This window comes from Vombatus ursinus, unplaced genomic scaffold (genome assembly GCF_900497805.2).
Source record: "Vombatus ursinus unplaced genomic scaffold, bare-nosed wombat genome assembly UNPS02014781.1, whole genome shotgun sequence".
Lineage (NCBI taxonomy): Eukaryota > Metazoa > Chordata > Mammalia > Diprotodontia > Vombatidae > Vombatus > Vombatus ursinus.
In genome coordinates, this window is record NW_020954559.1 from 31,929,190 (window position 1) to 31,953,752 (window position 24,563).

Genomic DNA, 24,563 nt, shown 5'->3' on the forward strand with positions numbered 1-24,563 from the left:
AAGGTGAGAGAAACAATAAAAGCTTAAGATATCCAGTTTAAGATATAATTACAATTATAATATACCTTAATTTAAAGAATCAAAATAGTAAATATTAGCAATGATTTAATTTTATCCTTTGATCCATGATGGCATCACTGATATAGACAGTAACTCTTCATAAACTTTTTATCTTATGTGATTCTCATGTATGTCTTTCCACAAATATTCCATAGTAGACCCATCCATGTGCTCGAGGTGTTCCTTTAGTTATTTTAATAAGAAAGAACCTAAGCAGTTAGGGGATGGGGGGACTATGATCTCCCCAGGCTATGTTAATATCGGACCCATTGTGGCTTCACTTTCTTATTAAACCTGTGGAAGTGAAGACAAATTTCTAGTCAGGGAAGTGAGGCCTATCTAGAATCATTGGTTGTACTTGAGTGGAAGAAGTACCCTATAGTGGTCATCTTCCTGGTTGAAGTATGAAGTGATCCTTGGCCAGAGAAGCCAAATGTTAATGAACTTTGAAGCTTTGAGTAATTGTGTTTCTAGGACCCAAATTAAGTGATGCTAAGTATCTCTCTGGTGGAACCCCATGTAAGAAAAGGTGATTATAGCAGAAAAACTAACTCCTAGGAGGAGAGTTAGTATGGCATAAGATTCTTTCTCTTTCACTGTAGGTGACTATGTTCTTGAGTGATACATGAAATAATAACCAAAAATTTATTTGGCCTTCCTTGGAAATAAATGAAGTTTAGAATCATGTAGCCTTCTCAAATAAGAAACCCTTGAATGTACCTAGGAGATGTCCTTGGCCTCTGATTATGTTTACTTTCCATGAAAGGAAAAGCTAGGGCATTAAAATAGACTAACAAGACTTAGAGGAGGTTTTTAGTTAGGAAAGGGCAGACCATTTTACCCTGTGCCATGATGATACTTTTCTAATAGACCCATCCAGTTCACTGTACACTTCCACAGTAATATGGATGGATCTACATATTGAATAGGAAAGAGAAATAGTTATTATGAGAGTACATGCAAGAGAAATAAAAGATGAAGTTCATCTGACTTTCATGGTTACTGATGAGGGAATAACTCTCTTTCTTTTTCTTGTTTGTTTATTCCCAAGAAGGAGGTCAAGTTGTGCCCCATATTGATTATTAAAGTCTAAGTGAATTAACCATGTACAACTGTTCCCCACTCTTGCTGATCTCAGAGACTTTGGAGAGAATCCAGGGAACTCAGCTCTATATAAAGCTGAATTTATGAGGGACGTAGAATTTCATGAGAATGATGGCTGGGGTTTGGGGAAAGCAGAACTTATGCTGCTTGGTTTAATTCATGCTCCTGTGACTTTCCAATATACGATCAAGGGACTTTTGGCAGACTACGTTGATTGATGCATTATTATGTGCTTAAATAAGTTCTAATTTTCTCACACATGTAACACAAGTTGAGAAAATACTAGCCTGACCTCTTCTATGTGGTCTACTTTACAAGTCGGAGTGGTCTTTTTTTTTTTTTAAACAAGACCATGTAATCTTTATCCTCCCCCATTCCCTGCCCCCAAGAGGCAGATGGGCTCCAAATTGATTGAGTATATCTGGGTAACGTAACATTCAATCCTGTTGACAGAGTTCAATCAATGCCTTTCAAACATGTATAAGAAAGGCAAATTTCTATAGACAGTTTATTTCCCTTGGCTTTCAGTATCTTGTACCTGAAACTTTATTCTTAAGTTTTATTGATGCTTTTTACACTACAGTCATTTCCAGATATTCTCCCAGTCACAAGTTCTACCCTGCCATAATACATTCTATTATAGCAAGGAAAAATAAGTCTTTCCAGTTTTTATGGCTTTTTCATATTAATTTTTTCTCTTATTAACCATAGTTTATTCAGTTATCCCTCAGTCAATGTACACCCAATTTGTTTCCTATTAATTTTTTAACCTACAAAACCTGCTGCTATGAATGTTTACAGCTCTTCATATTCTATATTCCAGTCAAATTGGCCTACCTGATTTTCATTATATATGACATTTCATTTCCTACCTCTTTGTCTTTTCACTAATTGTCACTCAGATTGGAATGCTCTCTCTTCTCATATTTGCCTTTTCAACCTCATGGCTCCCAAAAAGGTTCAGCTCAGTTCCCATCTACATAGAGCTTTTCCTGTCAGACTCTTTCTAAGTTGTAAGTGAATCTTAATTTTATATAGTTATTTCTTATACTTTGGCCACTTTGTCAGTTTGGAGATTATTGTGAAATATGATATGCTGATCTAAACTTAAAGAAGGCTTCTTCTATACCTGCAGATAGGTTTTTAGCATAAATGAGTACCATATTTTCTCAAGATTTTTTAATCATATACTAAAATAATCATGCATCTTAGTTTATATAATTCATTATGTTATTAATTTTCCTCAATTAATCATCTTTGATATAATTTTGAACATGTTGATATATTTTAATTAATTGATATTTTGCATCAATATTTATTAATGATATGAATTTATATCTCTCCTTTGCATTATCCCCATTCTGTGTGTATCATAACCAAGTGTCTAATAAACAAAGTTTTATAGGGTACCTTATTTATTATTAAGAAATTCATATAATATATATGAATTTCTCTTTATATATTTGATGTGATCGACTAAAAAATACATCTTGACTAATTTTTTTTTACTTGATTATTCACTTATTGCTAGCTTTAGCTTGATTTCTTATCTGAGAATAGGTTGTTTAATAAATCTATTATTTCAGTTTTTTAATTATTTTATATTTTTCAGATAACCATCTATTTCCTCTAAATTATCTTTTTGCTAGTATATAATTTTTATAACAGTTTTTGCTTATTCTCTTTATTTTATGTCTATTTCTTATTAATTTGTTCCTTTCATTTTAAATTTGACAAAATGATTTTCCTCTTTGTTATCTAATGTTTTATTAATTTTTGTTAAGAATGGGAGGGGAGGGTCAGAGATGAAGGTTCCTGGTAGCTAGTTCTAAAATAGAGCTTGGTGATTCAAATAGAAATATGGCTTTAAGAGCTGGCCTCATTTGTAACTACTGAATATTTTGCAATAAAAGAGTGGGAAAAGAGGGGCCATGGAAGATCAAACAGCTTTTTGGTTTACACAACACTAGTCACTGGCAAAATATTTAACTCTACCTAGTTGTGCCACACTTCTTTTCATGCACTGACTTGTAAGAATAAAGAGGAAAGATCACATGATCTTTTTATTTACAAGACTTGTTTCTGATACCATTCAGTGGAAAGTTAAACACAATATAGTTTTTTTTTTTAATTCACCTGGTCAACAAGTGGTCATTGAGCTTCTATTATTTGCAATTCACTTTACTAGGAGGTATGAAGGATACAAAGATTTACTTTACATAGTACATAATCTCTGGGACCTTAAAATCTGGTAAGGTAGAAAAGACAGCTGCAAATTTAACCACTAGAAGGAACAGACAGCCATTAGCCTCACCTTCACCAAAAAAGAGTTGGTGGCACGTACCCAACGTAGACCCTTATAGATATACTCTGTTTATTTGTATCCTTCTAACTGGAAAGAATTATAATGGAATTGGTGAATTATATATGTTTCTAAGAAGTTGATGACCTATTCCACACCTTCATCCTTTTCTTGTTGGGCAGTGTTAACTCAGTGTCTGGGGGTATGAATTATTGTAGGTTAATTCAATCAGAATTAGTTCTCAAGGTCCCACTCCTAGCAAACCCTGCCTCTTCCCTGAAGTTAATAATAGAAATAATAAGAGAATAATAACAATAAAGGTAGTTAGCATTTAGATATAACTTTAAGCTTTACAAAGTACTTTGTAAATATTATTTCATTTGATCTTTACAACCCAAGGTAGTAAGTGCTATTATTACTTCCTTTTTTTCTTCTTTTTAGGCAGTTGGGTTAGGTGACTTGCCCAGGGTCACACAGCTAGTAAGTGTCAAGTGTTTGGTCTGAAGCTGGATTTGAACTCAGGTCCTTCTGACTTCAGGGTTGGTGCTCTCTCACCTATGCCACCTAGCTGCCCTCTATTACTTCCTTTTTATAGATGAGGAACCTGAGGCAGACAGAGGGTAAGTGACTTGCTCAGAGTCACATAGCTAGTAAGGATGGATTTGAACTCAAGTTTACCTGATTCTAAATCCAGTTCTTTATAGACTGAGTCCAGTTATGTATTGGATAGAGGGGTAGCCTTTTCTTTGACATGTATTGACAGTATGATCATGGTCATGTCAATTAGTTGCTCGGTGCGTCAGGTAACTTTCTAAAATTATAAGTTACAGACAAGTTGCCAATCAACCTAAGTGAATGACTTTTCTATACTAGCACTTCTTTACACCAAAGAAATCCTAGGTCTGAATGAAAAAACAAACAGCACTACTTGGCCTCCTCAATAAGAGATATTCTTACAAAAAAGAAAGAAAGAAAGGAAGAAAGGAAGGAAGGAAGGAAGGAAGGAAGGAAGGAAGGAAGGAAGGAAGGAAGAGAAAGAAAGGATCAGTTTAACAGTCCATAGTAGAAAAATAAAGTGGATGAAGGATACATACAGCTCAGTCATGTAGCTGTACAAACAATTATACCATTAGGACAAGCATTTCAGATGGATAATGAGTTGGGGCTAGAATTGCAGAGAAGTAGAAGATCAAGTTGGAATTCATTTAGAAAATGGAAAAATGCTTCCAATGATCCCAGGTTTCTCCCTGGACACAAAAATACTAAACCCCATTTTTTAAACACAAACATTCTCCTGATGATGTGATGCTACATGGTTAAGAATCATGATACACCATGATATCAGAAGAATTCTAATTGCAGGAGAATGAATGGTAGGTATAATTAAGCTATAGCATATGACCAGCAATGATGTACTTAAAAAGTGGCATAAAAATATCACCAAAGAAACACATAATTAGAAACGGAGATTGCCAGTCATGTAGTAAGAATAAAAGATATCAGATGAGACATTTCTTTTGTTGTTGTTGTTCAGTCATGTCTGACTCTATGACCCCATTTGGGATTTTCTTGGCAAAGATACTGGAGTGATTTGCTATTTCCTTCTCCAGTTCATTTTTACAGATGAGAAACTGAGCAAAGACGGTGAAGTGACTTGTCCAGGGTCTCATAGCTACGAGGTTTCTGAAGCCAGATTAGAACACAGAAAGATGAGTTTTTCTGACTCCAGGCCCAACACTATATACACTGAATCACCTAGTTGCCTTGACACATCTCTAATCCCTATCCTATTATCCTAAAGGTACAAAAAGAAACAAAGGAAAGCTTCCAATATGTTGGGAAAGGGGAGAGGAGGAAAAAAAAAACAGTAAACCTTTTCTTTTTGCTACATTCTACTTACATTAACATTTATTAATCACACGCAACAATATTAGTGATAATAAACCATGGAAGGAGTACTTATGCTGATGAAACCATGGATCTAATAAAGTATTAACATGTATAAATAACAATTGTTATTACCTTCATTATTTTGGTATTATACATTCTCATATTATGAAAGGATTGTATAATTTATATGCCTCTCCTATCTTGACTCTATCTATCACTGATCTACATAAGTCATCTCCGCCCTCTGAATACTAATTCTTTTCCCTCCCGCAACAAATCTACTAGACACATCCACTAATAGACTAAATTGCTTCTTTTTGGTCTTCATAGTAATTTTTTTCATGAATTTTTCACTTTTTTTTCCTTCCCTGAAACAATAGGAAGGACAACTTATCATGTTGACAAGAAAGCAAAAACTATTGTCCTGGGTTTCTTTCATAAATCTGAATTACAGCTAATAGAAATATTATCACAATCAAAATAACTTTTGCATTTCCATATTAATAGAAAAAGATACATGATATCTTTTCAGCATAGCACAAAAATATTTATTAAGCGCCAATTTTATGCTCGACCTTTACTAGAGGTTGGAAATCTGAAGACAACAATGAAACAATCCCTTCTCTCATGAAGCTTAGGTCATACTTGGGAAATTAAACACATTCATTGAGAAATAAATACAAACCAATTAGAAGAAAAAGAGTAAAAAGCTGTAAGGATCAGGAAGGGAGGGAGGAGTGCCTGAGTTGAGTCTTGAAAGAAGAAAAGATTCTGACTTGTGGAGATAAAAAGGATGCACCTTCGAGCAGTGGGGAGATGGCTTGAGTATCCAAGTGGATAGATAGAATACTGAACTTGCAGAACAACTAGTATTTCAGTTTGACTGGAGCATAATGCTCATCAAGGCAAATATTGTCATATAAGATTGGAAAAACGAGTTGAAACCAAATAGTAGAGGTCTTTACATGAGATTAAGGAGTCAATATTTCATTCTAGAGGGAGTAGGGATTCACTAAAGATTTTTGAGCAGGGAAGTGATGTGATTAGACATGTGATTTAGGAGGATGATTTTGGTAGCTGAGGAGAATAGATTGGACAGGGAGAGAAGGGCATGTTGTCTTTTTTTCCTCACTTATATTAATACTGAGCTAATTTTACTTTATTTTTGTTACATGAGAGAACTTTTATTTTTTAAAAAATAATTATTCAATTCATTTGTTTTTCTTCAGTCTTGCCTCTCTCTTCATGATTCCATATGAGGTTTTCTTGGCAAAGATACTGGAGTAGTTTGCTTTTTCCTTCTCTCTCATTTTATAGGTGGGGAACTGAGGCAAAGAAGGTTAAAGACTTGCCCAGGGTCACACAGTCAGATTTGAACTCAGGTCTCCCTAACTCCAGGTCCAACACTCTCTCTACTGAGCCACCTAGATACCTCCAACCTACCTAACCCATGTCTGGAGAGTGCCCACCAACTAGTGTGGTATTCATTGTACTAGGAAGGTTATTAGATGTAACCCTGTACCACAGGCGTCACTATTGTATAGGATTTGATTGATGAGTTACTGACTAAACCTACATGACAGTTTTAATTACCATACTATTTGAGTAGCAGTGAAAACGACTATAGTGGGTCATCTAGTCATTTAGATCGTTAGGTTTACAAACTTTTTTACAATTACAAGCTTTAGAAGTTCAATTATTTTATTTTGAATAATTTTCATCAACAAAAATATCTCAATGAAATTTTCAGATGTTTAAAATTTTAACAAAGCATTTCTAATATGTGCACACAATGACAGAAAAGAAGCACACAAACCTGCAGTTTCATTTTTATTTAAACATTTATTAAGTACATACTAAAATAAGGCATATTCAATATTTCATGTAGTTCTCTATAACTTCCAAAGTCTTTTACTTTGTACTTAGTTGAAGGAATTTTGCAGTATACTGAGGCTACAAAGTCAGTTGCAAGCAAAAGTATTTATTAAGCACCATCAAAGTGCCAGGTATTATGCTAGGTCCTTTGGGATACAAAGATAAAACCAAGATAGTCCTTACTCTCAAGGAACTCATGTTTTAATTGGGCTATACAATACCCATAGGGAAATAGGGCCAGGAAAGAAAGTTTTGGTCTGAAGTATTAAAGAATTTGTGAGTGTACACATAGGGAAATCAACTATGAATACAACATAGATCACAAAACATAAAAGTCAAGAGACTTTCAATCTTTTTTGAAAGAAAGACCAGCAAATGACTTAGTTAAATGGAGAGAGTGACATAAATTTTAAGGTGAGGCCAAGAGAAAATGTATGAGAAATTTGAGGAAGGAGAGATTGCTTTACCTGGATGTGGGATAGGGATGAATAGGAGATAAAATGGTCCCAAATGTGTTAAGTTTTTATATATCTACTTCAAATGAGAAAAATGAAAAGCTGTAAAATGATGAATTGTTCTTTGATCATTTCTTCCTTCCTTTATGAAATCAACCTTAAGTGCCTTCTCAAGTCAACAGACTTTTATTAAGCATTTACATGTGCCAGGCACTGTGAGAAGTATTGAAGATACAAATAATAATAATAAAAAATACAATCCTTGACCTTGAGGAGTTTACGTTCTAATGAGGGAAGACAGTACATAATAGGAAGTTTAAAGGGGTCAAGAGTGGTATCTGTAGGGAGTGGGTTGGAGAAAGAGTGCCTACTATGTATATTAGGGGAAATACAGCTATTAGAAAAGGCTTTGTCCCAGCCTTCAAAGAGTTTATGGGTCAGGTGACTATAAATAGTGCTAATATGGGAAAATGAACAGGATATTAAAAGTGCAAAATAGTTAATACTGTAGAGAAATAAAAAGGAGATTATTATCCTGTTTTCAGATGATATTATTGGCATCAGATGAAATACATGTAGTTAACAGACATGTTGGCAAATAGTAAAAGAAAGAAGCTTAAAGTATTTTCTAGAATATATATGCTTACTATTTATGATGCTGAACTGATTTTTCACTAACTTTTAGGTCAACCCCTTCACCAAATGCCACTAGTGGCTGCCTCTGGTACACAGTAACTATGAGGCTATAGGCAAGTAGCATAATAATAATAATGAAGAAAAATAAGAATTAAAAATAGCTCTCATTTACATAGCACTTTATCTCATTTGATCTTCACAACAACCCTAGAAGGTAAATATTATTATTATTATTATTATTCCTGTTTTACAGATGAGGAAAATGAGGTTAAGTGATTTACTTAGCCTTATACAGCTAGTAAATGTCTGAAGCCAAATTCAAACTCATGTCTTCCTGACTCCAAGTTCAGGACTTTATTACCCTGTGCCCACTCAATGCTTCAGGCAAGACAGTAAGACTAAAAGTTACAGATAAGTTGCCAATATCTGTTATTGGCAAGTGTTCTTACAAGAGGATTTGAAAATCCTGTTGGAATCACAGATGATGAAGAAACCTTATGTCTACATCTGAGGTAGAACAGCGTGTTGGATAGTGAACTGTCTTTGTAGTTAGGAAGAAGACCTGGGTTCAAAATTCTGGCCCTGACTCATACTGGCTGTGTGACCTTGGGCAGTTCACTTAACCTCTCAGTGTCTGGCTATATGTTGCAAAATAGATGCTGATCTACATTGGTAACAGTCCTCACAGAGAGCTGCTCTATATGCTGATGAAATCACAGGTTCTATTAAATGCCTTTGGTATCATTCTTTTGCTTTCTGTCTCTGTCTCTCTGTCTCTGTCTCTCTCTGTATCTCTCTCTCTCTGTGTCTCTCTCTGTCTCTCTGTCAGTCTCTGTCTGTCTCTGTCTTTGTCTGTCTCTGTATCTATCTCTCTTTATCTCTCTTTCTCTGTGTCTCTGTCTGTCAACATAGCAAGTGAATGTAGCTATTACTTTCTATGCAGTACTTGACCATATTACCTAATTTTTAAAAAAAAAATCAAATTCTCCATACCCAATAAATTGAATTCACATTTATCTTTTAATCAGATGACAAAATTATGCAAAAATGTGAGTTGGGGTTCCCAGAAAACTATTAACAAGTGCTATAGATTAAGATAAAATTCTTCTTTTTTTTCTGAAGCTCATAAAGGACATTGAATAGGCATCTAATTTTGCTAGGACTGCAAATACAGGCAAGGCTAACAAAAGGCTTATCAGCACCCTAGTTAGTGAGTAGAAAATGGTTTGCTTGTAGTAGGTAGACCTTGATTTATGACTGTTGGTATTCACATCCTTTAGGATTTCTTCTTTAAATTCAAATAAACAAGCATTCCTTTACAAAGGAACAAGGAATCTGATTTTTGATAACTGTTTCTCAAACCTTCTTTACCCATAGGTCTGGCTAGTGCCCAATAACTAGTGTGGTGCTCCCTGTACTAGGGAGGTTATTAGATGGTTAACCACTGTCCCCAGACAGTGGATATTGTATAGGATTTGATTAATGAATTACTGACTAAACCTACATGACAGTCTTAATCACCACAAAATTTCCTCTGAGTAGAGGTGGGGAAAAAAAAAGAAAGATGTAGTGGGTCATGATGGACAAAGTGTGGTACAGGTTTCCTCATCTGTAAAATGAGGAAGTTGGATTAGAGGTCTTCTGAGGTCCCATCCATTTCTACATCTATGATCTTTCCTATTGTTTTTTTGTTTGTTTTTGTAGGCAATCAGGGTTAAGTGATTTGCCCGCAGTCATACAGCTACTCATTGTTTGAGGCTAGATTTGAACTCAGGTCTTTCTGACTCCAGGGCTGGTATTCTATCTGCTGCACCACCTAGCTACCCCATGTTTTGTTTTTTTTTTTTTTTTTTCCTGTTATAGCAGTGTATTTCTACAGATAGAATTTGAAAACTGGAAGGAACTTCAGAAGTCATCTAACCCAGGGCTTCTTAAACTTTTTTCACTCAATCCCTACCACCGCTTCTTAAACTGCAGGTCGTGACCCCATTACCCAACCAATACATGAAACACATCCCCTGTTTAGCATACCGAACAAGTGGCCATTCAGCCTCTACTCAAAGACCTTAAAGGAGGAAGCAATTCATTTTACTTTTGGCTAGCTCTATTTGTTAGGAAGTTTTTTCCTGATAACAAACCTAAATGTGCCTCTTCACAATTTCTACCCATGACTCCTAGATGAAAAAAACATATTAACTTCTAAAGCTCTAGCCAATTACCAACTAGAAACTAACCAATTATTTGGTTATAGACTTACAAAAATATAGAGGCGGGGGAAAAGAACTTTTGACTACATATTTCAATGGGACACCTAAATGATTTCACTTTGCAACTTTACTGAATCTGATATTACTAAAAAAAAGTCAGTCATCAGGTGCATCTTGGACATCTTTTTGCTCTATATTATCCAATGACTAAAAGGATTTCAAATCTACTAAAAACCATCTGTAACAAGTTATGTAGGTGACTAAAGTGGTGCATAGTAGAAGTATTTACTAATATATAGGTGCTGTTTGAAGATACTCAAAGAAAATATTGTGCATGATGGCCTTGCATTCATTTTGCTCTTCCAGAGTTAAGGGTTATTTACTTCTACATAAAAATAATTTTTTTTCTTTTGTAAATAGTATTTTATTTTTTCCAATTGCATATAAAGATAGTTTTCAACATTCATTTTTTATAAGATTTGGAGTTCCAAATGTTTCTCCTTCCCTTCCTTCCCTCCCTCCTCCCTAAGACAGCAAGCAATCTAATATAGGTTATACATATGCAATCATGTTAAACATATTTCCACATTAGTCATGTCATGAAAGAAGAAACAGAATAAAAAAGAAAAGCATGAATCCTCCCTTCCCCCCCCCAAAAAAACCCAAACAAACTAAAAACTAAAAAAAGTGAAAATAGCATGCTTTGATCTGCATTCAGACTCCATAGTTCTTTCTCTGGATATGGTTAACATTTTCCATCACAAGTCTTTTGGAATTATCATTGATCATTGTGTTTCTGAGAAGAGCTAAGTATGTCATAGTTGATCATCATATAATATTGCTATTACCATGTACAATGTTCTTCTGGTTCTACTCACTTTATACAGTATCAGTTCATGTAAGTCTTTCTGGGTTTTTCTGAAATCCACCTGGTCATCATTTCTCATAGCACAATAGTATTCCATTACATTCATATACCACAACTTGTTCAGCCATTCCCCAACTGATGGTCATTCCCTGAATTTCCAATCCTTTGCCACCACAAAAGAGCTGCTATAAATATGTAAAAGTGATTTCTTAAAGGGTTTTTTAAAGAAGCTTCCAAAAGACATATGATGATCATAGTATTGAATGAGATATAACCTCTGTGAATACTTCTCAGGGTGGTGATGATGAAAAGACTGTCTCAAAACTAGAGATAGGCTCTGAGAGAACGAACAGGCCATAAATTTAATCCGGCCCTAAACCCTCTCCTGATTGCCACTGCCACATAAGCATTAGGTATACTAAATAAGGACATGTATGTTTGGATTGGCTATATCCTGTTTCCTTGTTCTTTGGGAATGGGAAAGATTTTCGGGCCTATAATGTAATCCCACCTCCCAGCCAATGGGAGTAAGGGACAGTGGCGGGGTGGAAGTTTCTTGTTTGCGTTAAGATCTGTAACCTTGCTTTGTCCTTTGTGCCTCGCTTCTCTCCTGCTGGTAGTGTACTGGAGGAATAGACGCCCCTTCTCCCGAGATTGTGATGAAGAGTAACTTTTTGCTTCTACCTTGAGAAGTCTCTGAATTTGTGTTAGAGTCTCTGTACCACACAGCTTTGGAGGTCCCACCGAGATTTGCCCACCTGTGACCGAGATCCCTAAATCTGGACCATGAGGGTCGGGGGGCCACTGGAGATTTCTCCAACAGCCCTCAGGCCAGATTTAGGGTGCTTTCGCTCCGCTTGGGGGAGAACTCAAAGAGAGAGCTCGGGGAAGCAAAAAGTGAAAGAAAGTTAAACTCAGGACAGCAACAGGATTTTGTGAAGTCGGCCGGCCACAGGCAGCGATTAAGGTGCTTTGGATCAGTCACGTAAGTTGTACCGTACAGCCCAGAGGTAAATGGCTCTCATGTCTCCTTATTAGTAGGTCTCTGACCTGGAGGGAAGGCAACAGCCCTCAATCAAAATTCACTAATTGCTGAGTCTCTGACTGGGGGTTTTGAGGTGACTCTGCCCAGCCAAATTTCTGGCGACATTGAGGGAGCACTCGGGTGACTGTGGGGAGAGGGCGACCTCTTCTGGTGATTAATTGTAATTGTTGAGTCAGTCTCTGAGTCCGGAATGAGAGGGATCTCTCCTGATCAAATTCCTTTGTGTGTTGCTCATTAGTAGGAGAATCATGGTCAAGGAGCAGTCTAAAATAGCAGGTCAGAAGCTGCCATTTGATATTCCGGAAGATAGCTCCTTAAGGGCTAGGTTTAGCGATTGAGATGAATTACCAAAAATATAGGGAACAAATTGAGTAATTAAGTGCACTATCAAAACAAAAAAAAGGACAAGAAAATATAAACAGGATTTGTTTCATGACTTTGTTTCTGTTTGTCATTTGTCTGTGTGTCTGTGTAGTCTGAGGCCCTGTGGGGTGTGGGGAATGCAGCTGGATTTATTATTTGGGAAAAAAATGTTTTCTTTCTTTCTCTCCCTCCCTAATTACAGCAGCCTCAGAGGAGCGGGTGGATGGGAGAGAGAAAGAGAGACAAATATTTTATTATTTAGGTTATATGATTGGTAAAAGGTGAGTCGAGAAGGATCTTTGAAGTGTCAGGTTAGAATTAGAAAGAAATAAGATATGTGCAGTTTTAAAGGCACTTTAATCAAAGTCCATCAGAAGGAAAGGCAGGAAAGTTTAAGCATGTAGGAATGAAAGGAATCTGAGTAGGAAGAAAAGTATAAGCAATTTGCACAAACAGTGTGAACAGAGGATTTGAAAGTAAAAAGGGTTGGAAGCTTTTGGAAATTGTTGGAAAAAAAAAAGATTTCTCTCCCTCTCTTTACATTCTAACTCTGGCCAAGTTTTTGAATGTGAAGGGAAAGACAAGAAAGAAAAGGGGAGAGGGCTTTTCTCTGGATTTGCAATTCTTATGTCCCTTCAGAGTTCAAAGCTGGTGAGTGTAATTTGGGTAGGGGAGGATCTGGGTGACTTCAAGGTGTTTAAAAAAATATGTGCGAGGAAGCTTGACTCTGCTTTGAGTAGAAGAATTGAAAATGAAAATTTTGCAGCTCGTTGTGATTGGAGATTGTTACATAAACTGGGCTGTTCAATTACGTATTGGAGTTCTAGAGGCCTTCTGCCTAAGGGGAGAAAATTGATTACATCCAGTTAACATTGATTCAAATCGCTGAAGCCTGAGATTCTCAGGTGGGTGCCTCTATCTCATAAACGGCTAAAAAGGACTGGGAACTTTTTCTTAGTTCCCTTAAGGAAGTAGGAAAGAAAATTAGAATTTAGAGCAGGAATTGTTACCACATGTCTTTTTAAGGGAATATATATTTTGTGGAAAATATTTCCTTTTAAAGGGCCGGGAGTATTGGATTTAAAACAACAATTTTTTTAAATGTTTATCATTAGTGATTATAAATTCAGATCTGATTGGATTTAAGTTTACTGTTCTATTAAAAAAATAATAATAATGGTTGTTATGACATGTGGCATTATTAGTTAATGTTAAAAGTAAAAGTGTAATAAGAGTAATAAGGGCGATCATTTCTATATGTGATAATATGGAAATGCAATTGATGTTATCTGAAGTTTATTGTTTAAGTTATTACTGTATTTCTAAATTGTATTGTATTTCTAAAACTCTTCGATTGTAAAATCTGAGGGACTATTATGAGGTAGAAGTGGTGTTAAGGTAACTCTCGACCTGCAGGGGGTCTTTTAGTGATAAAGATGAGATAATTTGAAAACTGTTAAATACCTAGTGAGGTGTATTTGGTTATAAGACTATGATAGCAGATTTTATTTAAAATCTTGGCTATTATAAAAATGTATGGTGGTTTAAAGTTATAGTCTCAACATATTAATGATGAGATGAATGATTTTCTGTACAAAGTGACTTAGAAGTACATCCATCTAAGTTGATAATGGGTCGTTTCAAAGTTTATTGCAATTGTGGAAATAATTTTATAATGTATGCCCTGTGGTACAAACATATTTTATTGTGAAAATCTTATTGATATGTATTTGGAATTAATGAGGTATTCTCTCATATCAGGGCCTCAATTAGAAATTAGAAAAATATATATTTTTCTATCCAGGCTTTCTTCAGGCTACCTGCTGGGTTTGTTGGGGGATAGGCCATATGGGACAGGCTCTAGGCCACCTTCAACCAAGTGCCTAGATTGGGAGTGGCATTGAGGTTGAATCGGGAATCTGGATGTAGCCTGAGGCTATCAGACCAGTTAAAGACTGATGGGCTAGCATAGATAATAATAATAATAATAATAATAATAATAATAATAATAATAAAGCAGCCAGTCTAGAGGGGTGGGAGTGGCCCCAGGAGAATGTTGGACCTGGTGAAGGGGTCCAGAAAGAAAGAAAGATTTTTATTGGGTCTGTTTCAAGTTTTTAATATATTGCTTAGATATTAGTTCTGAATTTTCTTATATGATGTAATCTGGTAAGCAATTGTATTAGTTATGTTTTTGGAAGGGCAATTCATTTTATGATCTGGAATGTTAGATTAAGAATTGTGCCTTCAGAGAAAAGAGAAAAAGGAATGAGTGGGGCTGTTGGGGCATTCTATATGATCCCATTTTGTAACATTTCCTTTTAAGTACTGTAATTTAAGAAATGAGAACTTCAAAGTTTTGTCTATGTTTAAAGGGAAAGTTTTAGCTGGGATTATTTGATTCTCACTTGTGAAGTTCAAAATTGTTAACTAAGCTATTTGGAGTTATTGTTTAAGTCAAGTACTGGTAGAAGTATTTTTGTGTGTGTAAAGAAACTATGTAATTATGCAAAGAGATTTTGTAAAATTTCAATTCTTATCAATCCTGTGCAGGAGTTTTGTGAGATGGAACTCTTACTGATTAAGTGGCCCATTGCAGATACCTCTGGACTAAAGAAATTAGGTAACTAGGAATTTTATGGTGATAATCATTTAAGACCAATTGAGCCCCAATAAGGGCCAAAAACCTGATTTGATCTTTTCTTCCTGAGTGAGCTAAGAATGCCCCTTCCTGTGTCGACAGCTAAAGTTGATCAAGAACATTCTTGCATTTATGAAATCTGATTTTACTCATGATATCAGGAACCAGAATATGTGTAAGAAGTTATGCAAACTACTTAGAGCTCACTTTGGAGATGTTCCCTAATTAATGTGAAACTATAGTCACACCTGAAGCTCTGATGAGGGGAATTTGCTATCTAAGACCTTGGAAACTGTTAATGAACTGTTGTTCTTAGTCTAACTCCAGGTATGATTAACAAGGAACTGATTGAGCTGCTGCCCCATGACGTTAGCAACCTGCAAAGAGGTTTGTGAGCTGCATCTATGAGCTGCAAGAGGGTGTTCTCATGGGCAGGTCTGGGAAGGTCGGGAGAACGACTTTTCTGCATGGCTGAGGTAGGAGTCTCCTGACTCAATTTCCCCATTATGACACCTGGCAGACTTTAAGCCTGGCTCAATGCAGTTGGTCATATATATGTAACTTATGCCTGGAGTTGACATGAATCTAGGGAAGCATTGTTCCCTTACTTTAGTTATGTTCTTTCATGGCAAATTCCTACAATCATAAGTTTGTAAGCATAAATATCGAATCTATTAAACAATAGATTGATGCGGGAACATCTGAGGTTATTATAGTAAGATGCAAGTATAAGATTGAGTTATTTGGCCTGGAATTTCAGAATAATATTCAGTCTTGACATCTGTTACTGATATACTCCTGTATAAGTCGGGATCCTTTAATTTCTCATAATGGTTATCATAAGGTCTGGAGGTTTGGAGGTGCTGGGACTCCAGGGTCACAGCACAAGGGCTCCTCCAGAAGGAGTTCAGCCCACGTCTTTCAGCCAGGGGGGAGTTTGTTGGAGATAAACCATATAGGCCAGTTAAGTGAAGTATAAGGGTTTTCTGGGGCCCATAGACAAATGGGAGCCAGAATCTCTCTGGGGCCAGGGGCAAAGGTCTTGTCTTGGATCCATACCCCATCATTAGGGGATAATTAGACCAGGAGATTGTGGAAGTAGGATATTATTCTGTTACTTAGTTCATGTTAAAGTTGTCTCAGTTTGTTACAAATTAATGTTAATAAAAAACAAAACAACTTGTGACTTATCTTGTAAATGCCTTGAAAGAAGCATCCATTTTAATTAAAGATTATTTATTTGTGCATGACCAGAAGTTGGGACTGTTTTGTTATTTGATATGTGCTGGTTTTAAATTAACTACTAGTATTAGAGTCTGTTATTAATTTCTTAGTGGAATCTCATCCTCCTGATGCGGAATATGAATAGGAATGAATAATGAAATAATGCAAGGTATGGAACTAGAAGTAATTCAGAGTGTAAGGCTAGGTTCTAGTTTTTCTAATTTGAGTTTCTTAAAATATGACAATTGGCCAATGTTCCAATTTTGACCTTGTAATAGTGGAGACATGGGGGTTGAGTTAACTTTCATTATTTGCCCTGGTTATTGGCAAGATAATTTAAAATTGTGTTAAGATCAATCTTGTGGGAGAGTGGACACAAGAAGGAGGATCTCTGCAGGAGAGGAGTCTGCTGGACACTGTTTGAACGGCACTTGGACCAGAGGACTTTACCAGATGATGTCCAGAATGTCAGACAGCTGTATGAGAAGAGAATTCTGAAGCTTTACCTGGACAATTTATTGTTACCTTTAGATCTCTGTATCTGTACTTAATAAGGGAACTGCCCCCTTTCTAATCTGTCAATGCGTCATTCACTTTCTCCCATATTATTTCAAGTCCCCAAAATCCCCTGATGAAATGTTGTCCAGTAGCACAGCCCCAGATAGAACCATCACTAAGGCATTGCAAGATTTAACTACTTTTAACTGAGGAGTTGGCAGAGAGCTCTGAGATAGATAATTAATTAAAGGGATGGTTAAAATATTAACTGCTGTAGGATGTTGTATAGTTCCATGCAATAAGGGACTAGTACAATGATTGATAATCTCACTAAAGATTATCCCAGTAGGACCCACAGTGGGAGTTCAGAGGGCAGGCTCTGGCAATATAAAGATGATGACTGAAAGTACCAATGAGACTTTAGACAGTGATGTGGCTTATTCTAAATCTGTTAAATTAAGGGTTTTAAGGGAGCAGGTTTCAGCAGATCTGGGGAATAATGATAGGGAAACAAGGACTATGAAAATGGGGGTGTGGTAATGATAGTATAAAACAAGGTGACAAGTGGGTTGATGAACTATATTGACAATGGTATGAGAAGTCTTCAGATAGTATGAAATGAGAGGGGGGACTGAATGAGATATAACCTCTGTGAAGACTTCTCAGGGTGGTGATGAAAAGACTGTCTCGAAACTAGAGATAGGCTCTGAGACAACGAACAGGCCATAAGTTTAATTTGGCCCTAAACCCTCTCCTGATTGCCACTGCCACGTAAGCATTAGGTATACTAAATAAGGACATGTATGTTTGGATTGGCTATATCCTGTTTCCTTGTTCTTTGGGAATGGGAAAGATTTTTGCGCCTAGAATGTAAGCCCGCCTCCCAGCCAATGGGAGTAAGGGATAGTGGCAGGGTGGGAGTTTCTTGTTTGCGTTAAGTTATATAACCTTGCTTTGTCCTTCGTGCCTCACCTCTCTCCTGCTGGTAGTGTACTGGAGGAGTAGACACCCCTTCTTGCGAGATTGTAATAAAGAGTAACTTTTTGCTTCTACCTTGAGAAGTCTCTGAATTTAATTGTGTTAGAGTTGCTGTACCACGCAGTATGATAGCCATGCACAAAAATAGACATAAACAATAACTATAGAAGGCCAGCTAACTAAACATGTTCACCAAAGTCCCAAAGAACCCTTAATCTTTGACTTCATAGGACAAAAGAATAGATGAGGCTTAGATTCATTAAGAACCTAGCCAGTAGCTCATAAACGTTCAGATTCCTTAAGCGTCTGGCCAATATGGCAGATTTTTAATAAACCTTGTCTTTGGTTGAAAGAAGACTTGGGTTGAATTCGTTCAGGTAGGACCTGCGTCTTGTGATTTTGGGATCCCAGCACCCCTAAATCTTTAGACCTCAACATATGGGTCCCCAACTGGGAAGAACTGCCTAATCCCAAGCTCTTCTCTAGCCAAGACTGGAAGGTACATAAGCCTCCCCTCTCCCCCTAATCCCTTTCTTGCCCAACAGTTGTTGGATTTCCAATCAATTGGGAAGGCTTGGCTTGGAAGTGCTTTTTGGGCCTGACCTCTCAGGTCCCATTAGGTCAGACAGCTACAAGGCTGTCTCAAACTCAGCCTGAAGCTCTCACGCTCTCGGTCTAGTGATTCCGTTCAAGGCCATGGACCTGGGCACACTTTCAGATTCCCTATCGGAAGTGTAGGCCCAATCCTCTCAATTCTCTGGGCACTAGGGAATTGGGAAAATTTCAGGAATTTTGGGGGGCTTTTTTTTGTTTGTTTGTTTCCCAAGGCTTATTCCCAAATCCTCCTTTATTCCCAAAGATTAACCTTTGGGCTGTTGTTTAAAAAATTAGGAAAAATTTAGTTTCTCTGAAGAACATAAAAAGAAAAGGCTGGTGCTCTTTTGCAACACCATTTGGCCCGAGTATCACCTGGAAAATTACAAGGCATGGACTGTTTTGGAGACATTACAGCAAAAAAACTGTCAGAGTTAGAATGATATTGTCATAGAGAAGGAAAACAGGTGGAGATTACCTACATAATGACTTTTGTTGAACTTCTCAGAAAAGATTGTAGGATGCTCATAGCTAGAGCTGCCCCACAAATGGGGAATGGGGATCAACTTGAATTTTTGGATGGCCCTCTTTTTATGGCCCCCAGGGCTATAGCACCTCCCTTTTCCAGGCCTCCATCAGTACCACCTCCCTAGTTCCTACCCCCTCCCTCTTGTCCCTTGGCCCCTCTTACCACTTCCCATTTTCCCCTGCCCCCCCTCTCATTTCCTATACCCCTTCCTCCTTGCCCACCCCTTCTTTCCCTTGGTTTTTCTTCCTTTTTCCTCTAGCCCACCCCTCTTCATTTGCTGCCTCCTTCCATATCTCCCATCCTGCATTTTCTCCCCAGGCTAGTAGAAGCTATTAAAAAGTATACAAATTTAGATCCCAACTCTATAAAAGGAGCAACAATCCTTAGCATGTATTTCATTAATCAGTCTGCCCCAGATATTAGGAGGAAGCTGCAGAATTTGGCAATGGGACCCAAACACCTCAGGCTCAATTACTGTAGATGGCCTTTGGAGTTTTTAACAACAGAGACTTAGTAGCAGCAGAAGAAAGAAAAAGAAGGAAAAGGGCTAGAGACAGAGAACATGTCCAATTCTTGGCTGCTGCCATGGCTGGGAAAAGACCCTGGCAACTCAGGCAGTAAGGAAGGCTGCTCTCAATGCCACCAGGAGGGTCACTGGTCCAAGGAATGACCTTCCAGGGCACCCCCCCCGGGGGAACCCCGGGGACTGATACCTCTGGGACCCATGCCCAAGATATGACCAGGAAGGAGATTGGAGGAAGGATTGTCCCTGAGATTGGAAAAGTGGTGGAGTCACCTCCCAGTACCTTGTCCTATATTCTTCTCAAGACTGGGAATGACAGGGAAGCCAGGGGCTTGGCAGTGCTCACACTTTCTCCATCTCTCTTGCCTAGCAAGCCCTAGGCAAAAATTGAGGCCAAAAGGTAAGATTACCCACTTTATACACGGCTATGTTCTCTATTTTAACCAATTACTCTGGCCCTACCCACCCCTTGACCTGTCTGGTTATGGGCGTTGAAGGGAAAACTAAGGGATGTCTTTAGACTCACCCGTTCCCCTGCCTATTTGATGATCTGTTGTTAGAATACTCCTTCCTTATGCTCTCCTCTTGTCCTGTCCCTTTGTTGGGAAAGTACCTGATGGTGAAGTTGGGGAGCCAATCTTCTTTAGTTAAGCCTCTCATTTCCCTTTTCCCTCTGTGCACCAGACCTCTCCATATTCCCCCAGAAGTGTGGGAGACAGTTGAGCTAATTGTTTGGGATCAGAGAATTCCTGGGTGAGCTACTCATGCCACCCCAGCCATTGTTCACCTCCAAGACCCTGAAGTATTGCCCTATTGCCATATTTGTAGCCCCACTGGGAATGGTTTTTTGACTGCTGCCTCAGGAGTTTTTAATTTCTTGGGCACCCTAAGCTATAGAGTCTCTTTGAACAAAGTCCAGATAACATGTCAAATTGTAAAGTATCTGGGCCATGAACTAACACCCACCCCTCACTCCTTAACCTCAAAGAGGAAAAAGACAATCCTGTCTATCCCTGTCCCAGCCACTAAGAAACAACTTCAAACTTTTATAGGCATGGCTAGATTTTGTAGACTCTGGATCCCTAATTTTGATCTTATTGCTAAGCCCCTTTATGACTCTATTCAAGGTCCTGACTCAGTCCCTCTAGAGTGGGGCCCCAACCAAGCTAAAATATTTGAGACATTGAAAACTAAATTGACTACCACTCCAGCACTAGTTCTATTCAATCTTTCACTCAGTAAGTGGATGAAAGGAGAGGACAAGCTTTGGAAGTCCTAACCCAGTCCTTAGGACTTGACCCCAGGCTAGTTGCTTATTTTTCAAAACAATTAGACTCCTTGACTGCCAGATGGCCTTCTTGCCTCCAGGCAGTGGTTGCAACAGTCATTCTGTTTAAAAGCTATTCCACTGGCAGTAAGCTAGGAGAAACCATAGGACAAGTCTATCAGGCTTGTCCAACTTGTACTCAGAGACTCTGGAATATACCTGTGAATCGTTGGATGACCTCAAGCTACTGTTTGGAAAGGCCCCAGCCCCCTCCACAGGAAAGGTGGATAAAAAGATAAATGGTGGATAAAAATCTTTAATTCCCTGCAGGGAAATTGTCTTTTCTCTATACTCCTTTTGTAGCTATGTGGTCCTTGTTTGCTTAACCTCCTTGTCAGGTTTGTCTCCTCCAGGGTCCTAGCCATTAACTTGCAGATGATTGCTCAGGTTACCAACCTCCAACAGAATCCAAGGTTTTATAGCCTACTGGACCTGATCTGACCCCTTGAACAGGACTCAGAGAGGCAGGAACAGCTCTAAGCCCCTTGCCAGCAGGAAGCAGTTTCAGAAGGCAAGACCTTCTCCCCTTACCCCAAAAGAATTTGGGTCCCATTTGTTTGAGGGGGGAATGATGAAGATGGGATCTGAACTCCTAAAAGGAAAATTCTTAGACTTTCCCAAATCTCAGGTGTTCCTATCAACTGGCCTTTCACTGTGACTATGCCTAATCTCCCAATTCTGTTACCTCCTAATTGCCCCTAGTCATTTCCCTCCCTTAATCTTATCTAGACCCCATTTTCCACCTCCTAGTCACTCACATCAAGATACTTCCTAGATCCCTCCCACAATCTTTCTGTATATAAAATCCATCCTGTCTCCATTAAGATGCTCAGATTCCTTAAGAACCAAGCCAATACCTCACAAATGTTCAGATTCCTTAAGAGACTGGACAATATGGCAGATCTTTAATAAACCTTGTCTTGGGCTAAAAAAAAAAAAAAAAAAGAAAAAGAAAAAAATAGATGAAAGTTTTTGTCATTCAATGTTTTTATTTTCTTTCTCTAGGATACCTTCTGCTCTTGTATCATTTGCATGTCAAAGATGAATGACAATTATTAATTAGCAAGCATTTATTAAATACCTGTAAGGCTAGAGTTACATATATTTGGTTCTGCACATACCCTGACCCTAATTGTCAAGATGGCTTAGAATATCAATTGTACTCACTTTTCCAGGTTCTCTGATGAGTTACCACTTAGTTATTCTCAAGGGAGAGTCAACACTTGCCACAAAGTCCCTTCGTTAAATTTAAAGTACATGGTGTCTTAAACATAAACATTATAAGATTTCAGGTAGAAAACTGGAAAGGGACCCCAAGTAGTCATTTAGTTTAACCCACTTATTTTATAAATGAGGCTACAGGGCCAAGTAAGGGAAATAGAATGACTTGCTAAGAAATTGTAGATATTTTAATGTGTATCAGAGAAAGGATTTAAATCCATTTTTTCTCATTACAGAATCAGTGCTCTTTGCAGAAGTCAAGGGCTGGCTCTTTGTAAGAGGTCTAACTATCCCTTGCCATTTTATTTAATTGTTCTTGCCAAGACACTGAGGGTATTCTTGGAAACCACATTATTCTTAAAATGAAAAAAGACATAGGGTAAGATAAAAGTGTTCACTGCTTGTAATTTCTTCTAGGATGCTAGATTAAAACAATTTACTAGGTCCAAATCAGATGTCATATTCAATATCATATCATCAGCTGAATTTGTGTGTGGAACCCCAAGAGGATTCCTAGATAGAGGCAGGCTTTCTTCTCTGTAATCACTGAGATCCCTTTGTTTTGAACCTAGAATTGAAGGCAAAAGTGGAAATACCTGCTTTTTTTTGGCCACAGATAAACATGACTCCTCATTTTGTGCAAATGTGACCTTGCCCATATGGCAACCTTTTGCACATTGTCTAGGATCTTTAAAAGAGAGTCTGAGCTCTCAGCTATTATGGTTAGATCATCTGCATATGCCAGCATGTTTCTTTTCCTTTCATACAGGTTATATCTTAAATCTGACTTTATCACACTGTAAATCACTAGTTCCAGGGTTAAGAATTATTGTGTATCAGAAGTAGAATCTGAATCTGGGTCCTCTTATTCATGGTGCAAATGACAATCTGAAGATATTTTATGAACTTTTGTTTAGTGTTTATCTAAAAATCTGATTTATTCTTTGCTTCATCATAAAAGACTCCCTAATTAGGCATAAAATGATTATGACCTGCAGTGATAGACCAGTTACCCCATGTTTGTTCCTGTTTTTTTTAAAGTGTGAAAGCCAATGTAGGTGGCAAATACATTACTTTGAGTTTTGTTGAACCTAAACTCTTAGGAAAATACCTTCAAGAAAAACCACAATGTCAATGCCAATCTAGCTTTACTTGTCTCTAAAGGAAATAAAACAAAATCAATAATCCTTTAGGGCAGTTATCTCCCTACATCTTTCTTAAAACTATAGAATGAAAAGCTTTCTATGACAGTTTGGAGATGGATTGATGTTTATTTGGTTATTGGGTTAATCTGATTCCTTAGATGTGTTAGGCGTGATGTCAAATTTGTTCATTTTCATTCATTAGATGCATTCATTCAGATGGCTGTCTCTTTGTAGGAAAATATTAGGTACTTGGAACTTATAATGCCATATATATGATATAATATATAACATTTATGCATATAAGTTTATTTGTGTGTATATGTACATACATACCTCTATGTACATATATATATACACACACATCTATATACATATATATAGACATAGACATATATGTATATAGGGGTATGTTTGTATGTGTGTATATGTGTGTATGTGTGTATGTGTATGTTTTGTGGGGGAAGATACACTTGTGATTTCCTCTCTGCAGGGAATTCTTAGTGTAGAAACTCCCCCTACTAATGTATATCACCAGTTCCAATAACTAAATTTAGGAAATTGTCTGGAGACATTGACAAGGCCAACAAAACTTTGACCTTTGCAATGAATCCCATGATGTCTGCTAGTTAGTTTTATATACCTGTTCACTGTAGATAGATAGATAGATAGACAGATAGACAGAGACAGATATTGACATTAATATAGGCACGTCTGTTATTTAGGAAATTTTAAATTGCACATCCTATCTTAGTGAATGAATAAGCATTACTTCCTAGAAAAGTATCAATAGAGAACTGTAACTCCTTAAAGGAATGGCTTTATTGTCCTTTTACCAAAAGAACATTCTTCAAGATCATACCCTTTAGGACTAGAAAAGCTAGTAGCAAAGAAAATACCTTAAGATATTGGACTGTCCCCTTGACTACACAATTTATTGGATTTCATTATTTTGTCTTACATCCCTAAACTGTTGGAAAGATCTGTCCCAGTTTCCAAAATTGTGATAATGCTCAGCTTAACCAAATAAAGTTGTTTGTTTTGGTAGCACCCTGCTTCTTATAGATAACAGATTTCTGCA